The following is a 12,593-nucleotide window of genomic DNA, read 5'->3' on the forward strand; positions in this document are numbered from 1 at the left end:
AGGCGGCCGGCGCAGCCGTGGCGGTAGCTGCAAGGGCGGCGGCCGCTGCGGTGGTGGTGGTGTCTGTGGCTGTGGCTGCCGCTTGGCCAGAGGTCTGCGGGCCGTGGGGGATGGGGGCGGCGAGCTCCAGCCCTAGGCGGTGGCGGCGGCCGTAGGTGTGGGGCGGCCGTCCGCGTCCGGGACGCGGGATGGAGCGCCGTGGTGAGTGTGAGGAGGTGGCGCTCGCTTCGGCCGCGGCGGTGGTGGCTCCGGGCTGGGGTCGTCCGCGCGGGCGCCGGCGAGTTGCCGTCCAGGGTCCGGCCGGGGCTGGGGGCGCGCCCGGCGAGGCAGGCGCGGACGAGCGAGAGGACGCGGGCGGGCGCTGCGGGTAGGCCGCGGACCCCGGGTACGCGCTCCGAGTTGTGTGATGCCGGCGGGCAGCCGGGGAGAAGCTGGCCGGGTGGACTTTCCTCCCCTTACAGGACCCCCGAGCGTGTCTCAGCCCCGCTCCCTTTGCTAGCCACCAGCCCTCATCGTCTCACTGCGGAATTCAGGGGCTCCTTTACCCTTACCCCATTGGTTTTCTTCACCGGGTCTCAAGTCCGTCTTTCTCACTGGGGATGCTTTTTGGAAGTTTGGTGACGTCTTCTGAAATTTCAGTCTGACACATGCAGAGGCTGAGTAAAACAGACGTCTCATGTTCCATATTTACTTTTTCTTATTGCATTCCACCTCATCTAGACCCTGGCTATTTATTACTTTGGGGGAGGGAGATCTAAGGTTGTAAAGCACCGTCTTGCGCATTCTCACCGTGTACCCCTTCTGGAACGTCTCTGTCGTTCCCTCCCACCCTACTCCTCCTCTTCTCTCTCCCCACTCATTACTGCCCGGTCTCGCCCTTTCATCTTTTCCCAGCCATGGCTCTAGGGCACGTCGTGTGCTCTGCAAAATAGGAAGGGACAAGCTGGGAGATTGCAGCTACCACCTAGAGAGCGGACCCCTGTGCGTTTGTTTCCCTAGGTGTCCCAGGACCCGGTCTGTGATAGAAACCTGGTGTTCCCAGGGGGGATCTTGCCTTGGTTTAAACAGAGCAGCCAAGGACGTTCCTCCCTTGTCTTTCAGCCCTTCTAATATGTCCGAGTTTATCTCACCTTTTCACCACCACCACCCCTCTTTAAAGACCAAGGGTGGCGTTCCACATTGTGTTTTTTGGATCTTTGACATCCTCTGTTTTCTAAAGATGGATCTTTTTTGGGCGGGGGGTAGAGGGATTGGCGGGGGGAAGGGGAATGTTAGGAGACGTTTTATGAAAGTTCTAAGTAGCTTTTTGTTCTACATTTACCTTTTTCTTTATTAATCTTTGGGAATCAGCTTCGCTTCCTCCTCATTCAGTTTGGGAGAGGAGATTCCCCTTTCAAGAAAAATACTTCAAAATTAGAGATGGAAGTGAATATTCCGAATGAGTGAATCACAACAAAATTATGGGAGTCTTGGAGATTAGGTCCCTTTCTGTAGTGATTTCTTTACGCAGTTTGCCAGAAAGGCCTATTTTAAAATGCCTCCTTGTTACAGGAACTGTGTAAGTGAGCAACCCTGATGCTTAAGCTTCATGAGCTTTACAGTATGTATACAGTTCTTGTCTGATGATTCTGAGAAGAGTTTAAGAGTGAACTTGAAGAAAATAGAATAGGCCTGAGTAGAAAATGTTTCAGTCCCCAGTTTGGCAGGAAATAGAACTTTGGCTGAGATGTAGAAAAGCGCTGCCCAAGAATGTATAGTGGTTGGTCATTACTGCTCCCCTCACCTCCTTAAAATAGAATAGCTACCTCAGTTGTAAGCACCTTCACTTCCTCACATGTAAAGGCTCTTGACCTAGGAACATAGGCTTTTATAGCCACTGCTCTTGGTCCTGGGGGTTAGTATAACCACACTGAACAAAGTTCATGCCCAGAAGTCACCCTAAAGAATTTTCATTCTCGTATCACTTATTCATTCAACATTCACTAAGAAAATTTAGTCTGATCCCATTTTGTGGTAGACAGTCCTGTAGAACCTTTGCATCTTCGGTAGCAATAGACAATATTGATGGGGCCCAAGGTATAATATCATGAGTTTCCCAAGTATGTTGAATGTCCAATGGGAAAGTAGAGGGATGCTTTATTTTTAGTGGAGGAAATGAAAGGCTTATTGCAATTTCCCCCACACCTACAGCACCACTGCATTCCTAGGCAACCGTTGAAATTCTTTTGTCATTTAAGATTAGGTTCATATTCTCTAGAATTTTATGTAAATGGAATCATACCAAAGATATACAGTGTGTGTGTGCCTGGCTTTCTTTCATTTAGCTTAATGCTTTTGAGATTCATCTATGATTTTTTCCTATGTCATGGATATTTAATGTTAAATAGTATTCCATCGTAAGGCTGTACCACAATTTATCTGTTGATGGAGTTTGGGTTGTTTTGTTTTTGACTATCATGAAAAAAATTGCTATGCATTTGTATACAAGTTTAGGGGTGAATATATGTTTTCATTTCTTTTGGATGCATACAAAAGGAGAATTACTGGGTTGTATGTTAAATGCACGTTTCCTGTGTAAGAAACTGCCAGGCTGTTTCACAAAGTGATTGTATACCTTGTATATAGAAGCATGTATTACAGTTACAGTTACCCTACATCCTCACCAACACTTACTATTTCAGTCTAGCTGAAATTAAAATTTCTTGTGACTATTCAGTAGCATCTCATAGAAGTTGAAATTTGCATTTCCCTGATACTAACGGTATTGAGCAATATTTCATGTGCTTATTGCCCAGTTGTGTATCTTCTTTTGTGCAGCGTATATTCACTTCATTACTCATTATTTTATTGGATTGTTGTTTTATTTTTATTGAATTGTAAGAGTTCCTGATATATTTGGTTACAAATCCTTTGTCAGATATTTTCTCTCAATTTGTGGCTTGCGTTTTATTTCAACACTGTCTCTCAAAGAGCAGAAGTTTTAAATTTTTTTGTTCAATTGTTTGTTGTTAGTGTATAGAAATAAAATTGATTATAGTGTATTAACTTTGTATTCTGTGACCTTGCTATATTCATTTATTAGATGTAGTAGCTAAATTATAGGCTTAAGATTTTTTTTTAGGTACACAAACACATCATCTCTGAGTATTTTACTTTTCTTTTTAAATGTGAATGCATTTTATTTCTTTCTCTTGTCTTACTGTAGTGACTAAGACCCTCAATAACAATATTAATCCTGCTCTTAAGGAGAAAACCTGTAGGTTTTTTTGTAGGTGCCTTTTATCAGATTGAAGAAATTATCTTCTATTCCTACGTTGTTGACTGTTTTAATCATGAATGGCCATGGAATTTTGTCAGATGCTTTTTCTGCATCTTTTGAGATGATCACATGGTTTTTTTCTAGTGAATGTTAAACTAAGCTTGCATTCCTTGGACAGACCCTTCTTGGGCATTATGTATTATCCTTTTTATATATTGTTGGATTTGACTTGCTAATACTGTGTTAAGAAATTTGTTTTGTGTGTGTGTTTTTGGTTTGGTTAATGTCTTTGTCTGGTTTTGGTTTCAGGGTAATGCTGTCCTCATAGAATGAGTTGGGAAGCATTCTTGTCTCCTCTATTTTCCAAGAGTTTGTATAGGATTATTTTATCTGGTTCAGTGAATTTAATCAGTGAAGCTCATGTAGGTGTAGTTTTCTTTGTGGGAAATTTTAAATAATGAATTCAGTTATTTAATACATGTAATGCTATTCACGTTTTCTGTTTCTTGTGTCAGGGTTAGTAATCTGTATCTTTCAAAGAATTTTTCCATTTCATCTGAGTTGTTAAGTTTATTGGCAAAGTTGTTTGTAACATTCCCTTGTATCCTTTTATCCTTGTGTCTGTAGGGTCTGTACTGATGTTCTTTCTTCCATTCATATTAGTGATTTGTGTTTTCTCTGTTTCTTGATCAGTCTAGCTAGATATTTATCAATTTAATTGATCTTTTCAAAGAACCAGCTTTTGGTTACATTGATTTTTTTCTGTTGTCTGTTTTCTAAATCATTGATTTCGGTTCTTATCATTATTTACTTCCTTCTGCTTACTCTGGGTATAATTTGCTCTTTGTTTTCTAGCTTCTTAAAGTGGAAGCTTAAATCATTGGCCTTAGACTCTTCTCTTTTACAATAAAGCATCTAAAATTGTGTATTTATCTAACCATGACTTTTACTTTGTAATCTCCACATTTTGAAATGGGTTTTCATTTTCATTCAGTTCAAAATATATTAAAATTTTCCTTGTGGAAATTTGACCCATTGGTTATTTTAAAGTTATATTTTATAATTTACAAATATTTGTGGATTTCCTGGCTATCTTTCTGTTATTAGTTTCGAATTTAATTTTGTTTTGATCGGAGGACATACACTGTGTGATTTCAGTCCTCTTAAGTTCATTGGGACTTCTTTTTATCCCATATATGGCCTATCTTATGAATATTCCATATACATTTGAAACGAATGCATATTCTGCTGTTTTTTTGTGGAATTTTCTGTAAATGTCTATCAGGTCAAGTTGATTGATAGTGCTATTCAAGTATTTTATGTCCTTAATGATCCTTAATGATTTTCTGTTATTCTATCAATTACTGAGAGAAGAATGCTGAAATCTTAACTGTCATTGGGGATTTGTCTATTTTTTCCATACATTTCTCTCAGTTTTTTTCTCATACTCTGGACCTCTATTTTTAGGTACAGATGCCTTCAGGATTGTTGTCATTATGATGAAATGACTCACTTATCATTATGAAATGTTGCTTTTTATCCTTGGTAAAATTCTTTGATACCTATATTATAGAGCTACTTTGGCTTTCTTATGATTAGTATTTGCATGGTGTGTCTTTTTCTGTTGTTTTACTTTCCATATATCTGTGTCATTATATTTCAAGTCTGTGTTTTAATAGGAAAAATGTAGTTGGGTCTTACGTTTTTACTCACTCTGAGAATCTGCCTTTTTATTGGGCTGTTTAGATTATTTATATTTAATGTAATTATTGGTATGATTGGGTTTAAGTCTGTTACTTTGCTGTTTTTTTTTTATTTGTTCCATTTGTTGTTTCCTTTTTCTTCTTGTCCTGCCTTTTTGTTTTTTTGATTTTTTGAAATTCTATTTATGCCCACTATTGGCTTAATTAACTTTATCTCTGGAGATTTGAGTATATATTTTAAACTTACAGTATACCTTCAAACAGTATTACACTACTTTACCTATAATGTAAGGACCTTACCGTATACTTTCATTTCCTCCTCCTTCATGCTATTGTCATACATTTTGCTTCTGTATATGTTATAAATGCCACAACATATTGTTACTACTTTGTTTTAAACATCAGCTTTTAAGAAAATTATAAAGTGTGCCTGTTTTGAAGCTTTGTTGGGGTGTGGCTAGAGTATAGTTTTCACTAAAGCTAGGTTAGATGTACGATGAGGCATGCCTTGGGATCTCCCTGGGGTGTTCAGTAGGTCTCTCTACTCTGGCTGATGAAAATATGGAGTTCTTCCAGCCCTGTGGGAAACCTGGGAATTGTCCATCTATAGCTTTCTGGAAATTCTTTGCCAATCCTTGTTGTGTTTTGCTGTATACATGTGCATCTTGGTGTTCAGCAAGATAATTAAGAAATTCCCTATGCAAATTTCTGGAGCTCTTTCTTTTTCTACATCCTTAGGCTCTGGTACTCTGTCCTACAGATTCTGGCAACTCCAATCTCCTGGAACTATGATCTCTGTCTCTTCAACTTGTCAAGGGTGCCATGGTCAAGAATGTGACTTCAGGCAGAAAGTTGGGGTAATTGTGGGGCTCACCTCATTTGTTTATGATCCCATCTCTCAGAGATGACAGCCCTGAGCCCAGTGCTGTGTGTAGTTCAGTGTCTGAAAACAATATATATTTTGTCCACTTTTCTAGTTGTTTACTACAGTGGAAGAGTATGTCTGTTTTTATTTATTCCTCCATTTGATTTTATATATATATATATATATATTTTTTTTTTTTTTTTGAGACGGAGTTTGCTCTTGTTGCCCAAGCTAGAGTGCAGTGGTGTGATCTTGGCTCACTGCAACCTCCACCTCCCAGGTTCAAGCGGTTCTACTGCCTTAGCCTCCCGAGTAGCTGGGATTACATGTGCACGCGACCACGCCTGGCTAATTTTTTGTATTTTCAGTAGAAATGGGGTTTCACCGTATTAGCCAGGCTGGTCTCAAACTCCTGACCTCAGGTGATCCACCCGCCTCGGCCTCCCAAAGTGCTGGGATTACAGACATGAGCCACCGCACCTGGCTGCATTTGATATATCTTTTAAGGATAATCTAGAGATTTTTCTTTCCATCTTTTTTCCTGCAGTTTATTTGTTGAAGAAATCATGTTTATCCAATAAAATGGCCCACAGTCCAGATTTTTCTGGGTGTATACTGTGGCATAATTTAACATGTTCCTAGGTCTTACAGTTTTTTATAAAGTGGTAGTTGGATATAGAACAGGGTATTTCACTTTGGCACTATTGACCTTTTGGGCTAGATAATTCTTTATTGGGGATGAGAGCAGTCCTATGCGTGCAGGAAGTTTAGCAGTATCCCTGGCCTCTGCCCACTAGATGTCAGTAGAATCCCCCTCCCCAGTTATGACAACCAAAAATGTCTCCAGATATTGTCAAATTTTTTAGACCCATGTTCTGCTATGAAAAGTAGGCTACCTAAACTACAGAATTATCTTCAGGAAGATGAAGTAAAATTAACAATACTGGTAATGTCACCACTGCAGATAGAAAGAATACTAATCTGTGCAGTCTGGTACCACAAACATTTTGAAGAGAACACATGAGGAAGATTTGGGGAATATAAAAGTTAAGGCTGCACCGAATGGCTGACTTGAACAGTATCATAGAGGATGTGAATTTCTGTTTGAGAATGAAAAAATACTAGAGGCAATAGTAATATAAATGGTAAAAACACAAGTATTAAAAAAAATTATATGTTGCTTCCTGAAATGTTTTTCTGCAACTTGTTGAAAAACTTAAGATATTGGACTGCTACGGTAGATATACTGATGGTTTTACTCTTTTTTTCTGAACACTACAATTTTATTATAGACCAAGAATTTTGGACTTGCCGAAAGGTATTATTGCATCTATTAATGTGCTTTTCATATTTAAAGTGTATTTGTGTGATAAATTACTTCAAACAAAATCAAGTCAGGGGAGATTAATAAAATAACCCTTTTAAATTAAAAGTAAACTACCATTTTTGCAAATATTTCCAAATGTCATCATCCTCTGGATGAAGGATGGCAGATAATGTATTTTTTTAAAGGTTTAAGAGGAGGATTGAGATTGAGAGACTTCTCAAAATTTCCCTTAGACAACTTTACTTATAGTTTATTTAACCATCTAAGTAACATTCGTTGATTCCCAAATAGCCAACTATTGTGACTCTGTGTCAGATCCTATGCACAGTAGTTGGTTGTTTTGGGATGGTTTAGAGGTAGTTCTGGTTTAGGGGGTGTTAAGAATAACCCAGAGCAGCTATGAGGGACAGACTTTACTTCCTTGAGCTCCCTGAGAGTTGTCCAACCCCACTCTCCTTGGCCTTCAGAATTCTTTTTTCATCCCCCACTGATGTCCTTCAGTTTTGAGTCATCAGTGGGTGAGTGTCCATGGTGCATCATTCTCCAGTGGGGTTTGAAGGAGTCTTTGTTTTTTAGGTGTCTTAAGTACTGCTCGTCATATTAGTACTGTTAGGTTTGAGGCCTAATGGAAAAATTTTAAAAATTAAGTCTGAAAAATAATTGTGGAAGCAGGTAATCAAGGAGCCTTGGATTCTTATATTTATATTTTTAAGGTAACAACCTCAGAGCCTAATTGGCTTCATTTCCCCCAGAACTGTTTGCATGTGAGAAATGACCCTCTTTCCTTTCTCTATCAGTGGGTAGTCTCTATCACCTCTGTTTGTCTCTTTTATCTTCCTTATCTCTCTCCATCTCATTTTCTTTCTCTGCTTCCCCTTGTCTCTGCATATTTCTTTCTTCTTTCCCTCTTGTCTTTCTTTCTCCTTTATAGTTGTCTCTCTTTCCTTCTCACACCTCCCTTTGTCTCTCTTTCCCTGCTTTTCTCTCCTCCTTGTGAGCTCCTTTCTCTTTGTCACACCCCCACCTCCATCCATACACCCTCTCTCTCCATCAGGAACTTGTTCATGATTTTGTCAGTGATGCTTCCAGTTCAATTTTAGTCAGTAACACAGTCCTCTTTATTAAGGGAAATGGTGTATAAGTGCAAAATAATATATTTTAAAATAGACTTAAGAGGGTGTTTGAGGTTTAGGGACTTCCTCAAAAATTTCCTTCCAAAAACCTTACTTATGATTGAATCGTAGTTGCACTGTTCAGCCTCCTCTTGGCCTGGGGACTCCTTTGTCCCCTCTTATTAGTTTGCTTCAGTTCAGGCATCATTGGTTTCCATGGTGAGAGTCCTTGGTGCATTTTTCTTTTTCAGCACGATTAGAAGGAATTTTGGTTTTTGAGGTTTCCTATTTGTGGCAGGACCTTGGTACTATTATTTTGGGGGTTTGAGGGGAAAATCTGTGTAAGTTGGGTCCAAAAAATCCAGTATGGTGCCAAAGTAACCAAGGAGCTGAGTGTTCTTATTTATCTTTTCTAAGTAGCACCTGAGGAGCCAAATTTGTTGTATTTTCTTAGCATTGTTTTTCCTGTAAGGGTTCAAAGATATGTCTATGTAAAATGTCCCTCTTTCTTTGTCAATGAGTTTTTCTCTTGCCCCACTACCCTACTTTTGGTTCTGTCATGCTCACTTCTTTTTCTGTTTGTTAAGTGGGTAGTCTCTCCTTTTATTTTTCTTCCTTATTTTCTCTTTTTGCCTTCACTTATTTCTGCCTTCCTTGGTTTTCCTCCCTTTTCCTGTGTCTGCACCTCATTTTCTTTCCACTTTTCCTCAGCACATTCTCCTGTGTCTTTTTCTGTTTCTCCCCTGTGTGGTCATTTTTCTCTCAGACCCCAGCACTACCCACAGTCTCCCTCCCTGTGTTTTTTCCTCTGTTTCTCTATGAATTCTTTCTGAATGTTCCAGCACTGAGGTAAGTGCCATCGCTTGTTCCAGTGAGTGGTGTGATATGGGGGCTATGTGCTTTCTAGCCCTGCTTGCTATAATTATTCCACCTTTTTCAGACTTTTTTTTTTTCTCTCATTATGAAGTGAGTTTGAAAGTGCAACTAAGAAAGAAAGGACCGGGCACAGTGGCTCATGCTTGTTAATCCCAGCACTTTGGGAGGCTGAGGCGGGTGGATCACCTGAGGTCGGGAGGTCGGGAATTCGAGACCAGCTTGGCCAACATAGCGAAACCCTGCCTCTACTAAAAATACAAAAATTAGGTGGGCGTGGTGCCTATAATCCCAGCTACTCAGATGGCTGAGGTGGGAGAATCAATTGAGCCCGGGAGGCGGAGGTTGCAGTGAGCCGAGATCACGCCATTGGACTTGTCTGGGCGACAGAGCGAGACTCTGTCTCCAAAAAAAAAAAAAAAATAGAATAGAGATAGGTCTAAATGGAAAATATTACCCTCCACAGAGGGCAGAGGGGCAGAGTAGATGGCTGGTTTTGAGGTAGTTCATTCTTCATTCAGACGTGTGGCGCCCTTTCCCAGGCCCTAATCCCTGGAAGAGGGAGGAAAACGGCGATGCACAGAAGTGCCTCATAAGAAATGTAGCTGCTCATCTGGCCATTAGCCTCATCTAGTCCTTAGGTGACTTTTCTCTGAGTCGCTCTGCCTGCCCCCTGCAAGCCAAAAGGGCGGCCAACGCAGCCCGTGATGCTAGGACAGCGTCCGGCCGGGCGCAGCTGACCGCCGCGTTCTGCGCGCGAGCTAGTTGCGGTCGGGACCTGCCGCAGCCGCCGGCCCCGCCCCCGGGAGCGCGGGCCAATGGGCTGGGCTCCAGGGGGCGGGGCGGGCGGCCAGCGCGGCCGCGGCGGTAGCTGCAGGGGCGGCGGCGGCTGTAGTGGTGGTGGTGGCTGTGGCTGTGGCTGTGGCTGTGGCTGTGGCTGTGGCTGTGGCTGCGGCTGCGGCTTGGCCGGGCGTCCGCAGGCCGTGGGGGATGGGGGCGGCGAACTCCAGCCCTCGGCGGTGGCTGCGGCCGTAGGTGTGGGGCGGGCGTCCGCGTCCGGGACGCGAGATGGAGCGCCGTGGTGAGTGTGAGGAGGTGGGGCTCGCTCCGGCCGCGGCGGTCGTGGCTCCGGGCTGGGGTCGCCCGCGCGAGCGCCCGCGAATTGCCGTCCAGGGTCCAGGAGGCCCGCGGGGCGGCCCCGAGCGGAAGCGGTGGCAGGCTGCGCTGGGGACGGGTGCCCTCGGGCCAGGACTGGCGTCCTCGGGAAGGGTCCGGCCGGGGCTAGGGGCGCGCTCGGCGAGGGAGGCGCAGACGAGCTGTGGAGGACGCCAGCGGTGGCCGGGAGCTGACGGTGACGATCGTAGTTAAAGTTAGCACACAGCGCGTACAACGGGTCCGCCTGCTGTTCTGAAGGCTTTGCACATTTTAACTCTTTTAATGTTCAGAACACTCCATGATTGTTCGACTCGGTTCACACGGGGAAACCGAGGTTAAAAACCTGCCCAAGCACACAGACTAGTGGTTGGCAGCGTCAGGACCTAAACCCAGGCGCTTTTGCTCCGGAATCCGTGCTCCTGACCAGTATGGGTCTGTGTTCCTGCCTGGATTCTAGTCCCGCTCCCACCTGCCCTGACTGCAGCCCTCACTCCAGTTGGGCTCTCATTCCTGAGATATTTTAGGATTTCCGTGGTGCATTTTCTCCTGGTCTGTGTCTTTCGTTGAGAGTTTTCCTCAGTCTCAGAGGTTTGTCCCAGTTCAATTGTGGACGTGTTTTGGGGTTTGACAGTTTTAATTAAGGAAAATTTTTTTTGGACTGGTGAGCTGGAGTTGGACATTTCAAGGTGGAGCCCTCGTGACTGACGAGCCTCTTGTCTCTCTCTCTGTTGATCTTTTTAAAACTGTTTCTCAGAGGATATTGGCCCCAGATGTTTTCGGAGGGCAGGATATTACCTGCTAATGGCAGGAGCTGAGCTCTCCTTCCCTTTTCTCCATCTGTCTCTGTGACTGTATCTCTTGTCTATAGTTTGGACTGTATCTCTTGTCTATAGTTTGTCTTTTGTCCGTCGTTACCAACGTCGGCTGTCCATTTTGGTTGCTCCATTCTTCCCTCTTTATTTAAATTCTTGGATGCGGAACTTGCTCTTTGGCAAAGGGTAGTTTTGGCTGGTCAAAGGAGAGCACTGCCTGCCAGGAATGCTAGACATTCTGGAGGCGTGGGATGCTGGGCAGCTTCCTCTTTTTAAAGCGTGCTAGGTTCAAACTGTACAGAAACGAAGTGCATGTGTATTGCATACCTTCCTTTAAAAATTGTTTGCATAGTATTGATAAAACTCTTTCTCACATGTCCCTATTCTGTTTTTGTGGAGAGTACTTTTTAAAACCATGAAGATTTAATCATCGTTTCAGGATGAGCTCATCTAATCTTTTTAGCATCTTAAAGTAGATTCTTGCCAAATCTGAAATTGTGCTGAAATAGCAGATTTCTGAAATATCTGGCAATTTTTCCTCAAGAAGAAATGGTAAAATGGGAAATAGTAAGTATAGATATTTGGGGCAGTTTTACACTTCAATTAGAGAGCCTAAAATGAAACTACTGCCGTAATGTGCATTTGGCAGGGGGTATGCGTGGGGCAGCGGACATTTGATTGACACAGGCTCCTGAAGTCGTGGGGGATAGGAAGTTTGTGTCTACATTTCTAATGCACACAATACCTAGATTTACAACATACAATGAAAGTGGTTTTGCACAGTAATTTTCTACTTGCTACAGAATTCTTTGAGAAGTGGATAATACATGTTTTTAATGTTGTTGGTTTGAAGTTGAAAGAGATGCACCAGAATTAGTGTGTCACAAATATTTTGCACAACAGTCTATTTGCACAGTTCAGATTTCACTTGGAAGCTTTTAGTAGGTTTCCACAGAGTCAGTTGAGTTTCTACAATTGTTTCCAGTCCTGTATTTCTTGCTCACAATCCACCAATGTATTGTAGTGAAGCCACATCTTGTTCAAAAACAATTTCCCACAATAAAGCACTGCTAGCAATAATGACTTTTCTTTATGGTTCATCTTTATGATGAACCAAGCACTCTGCTAAGTACTTTGCATGCATCATTACCTAATTAAGTTGCCAGTTGCAGTCTGTTAGTAACTACGTTTTATGTTACTGCCAACAAGAGAATATTCATTTTAGCACATGAGAAAGTAGTGTATATGATCTTGGAAAGTGTATATTGTCTCAGCTTCTCATTATCATAGTTGATTTATGAAAGCTTGGGTTAAGTTTGTTATTTTAAACGTTTTTTCAATTGTAATGTTTCCTTTTTTACTCTGGAATATGAAAAGTAGTAATATATAACAAAATCAGCACATTAATCATTATAATGCTGGCTAGAGGTAGGGTATAATCTTTTTTTATAAGAGGAGAAGAGGAACTCTTCTCCTTGCCATGTGTT

The 12,593-nt window shown here is 42.2% G+C and overlaps 1 protein-coding gene across 2 annotated transcripts in view; it reads left to right on the forward strand.

The window, feature by feature from the left end:
* The first annotated feature begins 10,032 nt into the window (after positions 1 to 10,032).
* Positions 10,033 to 12,593, forward strand: part of ARHGAP29 (Rho GTPase activating protein 29) — a 68,192-nt gene continuing 65,631 nt past the window's right edge. The window contains exon 1 of one of the 2 annotated variants that reach the window (XM_032155318.2): positions 10,033 to 10,220. The gene's annotated coding sequence lies outside the window, so the exon portion shown is untranslated. The remainder of the gene's footprint in view (positions 10,221 to 12,593) is intronic. The other variant, XM_032155317.2, reaches the window with a different exon arrangement.

Source organism: Hylobates moloch, unplaced genomic scaffold, assembly GCF_009828535.3.
Source record: "Hylobates moloch isolate HMO894 unplaced genomic scaffold, HMol_V3 SCAFFOLD_5, whole genome shotgun sequence".
Taxonomy (NCBI): Eukaryota; Metazoa; Chordata; class Mammalia; order Primates; family Hylobatidae; genus Hylobates; species Hylobates moloch.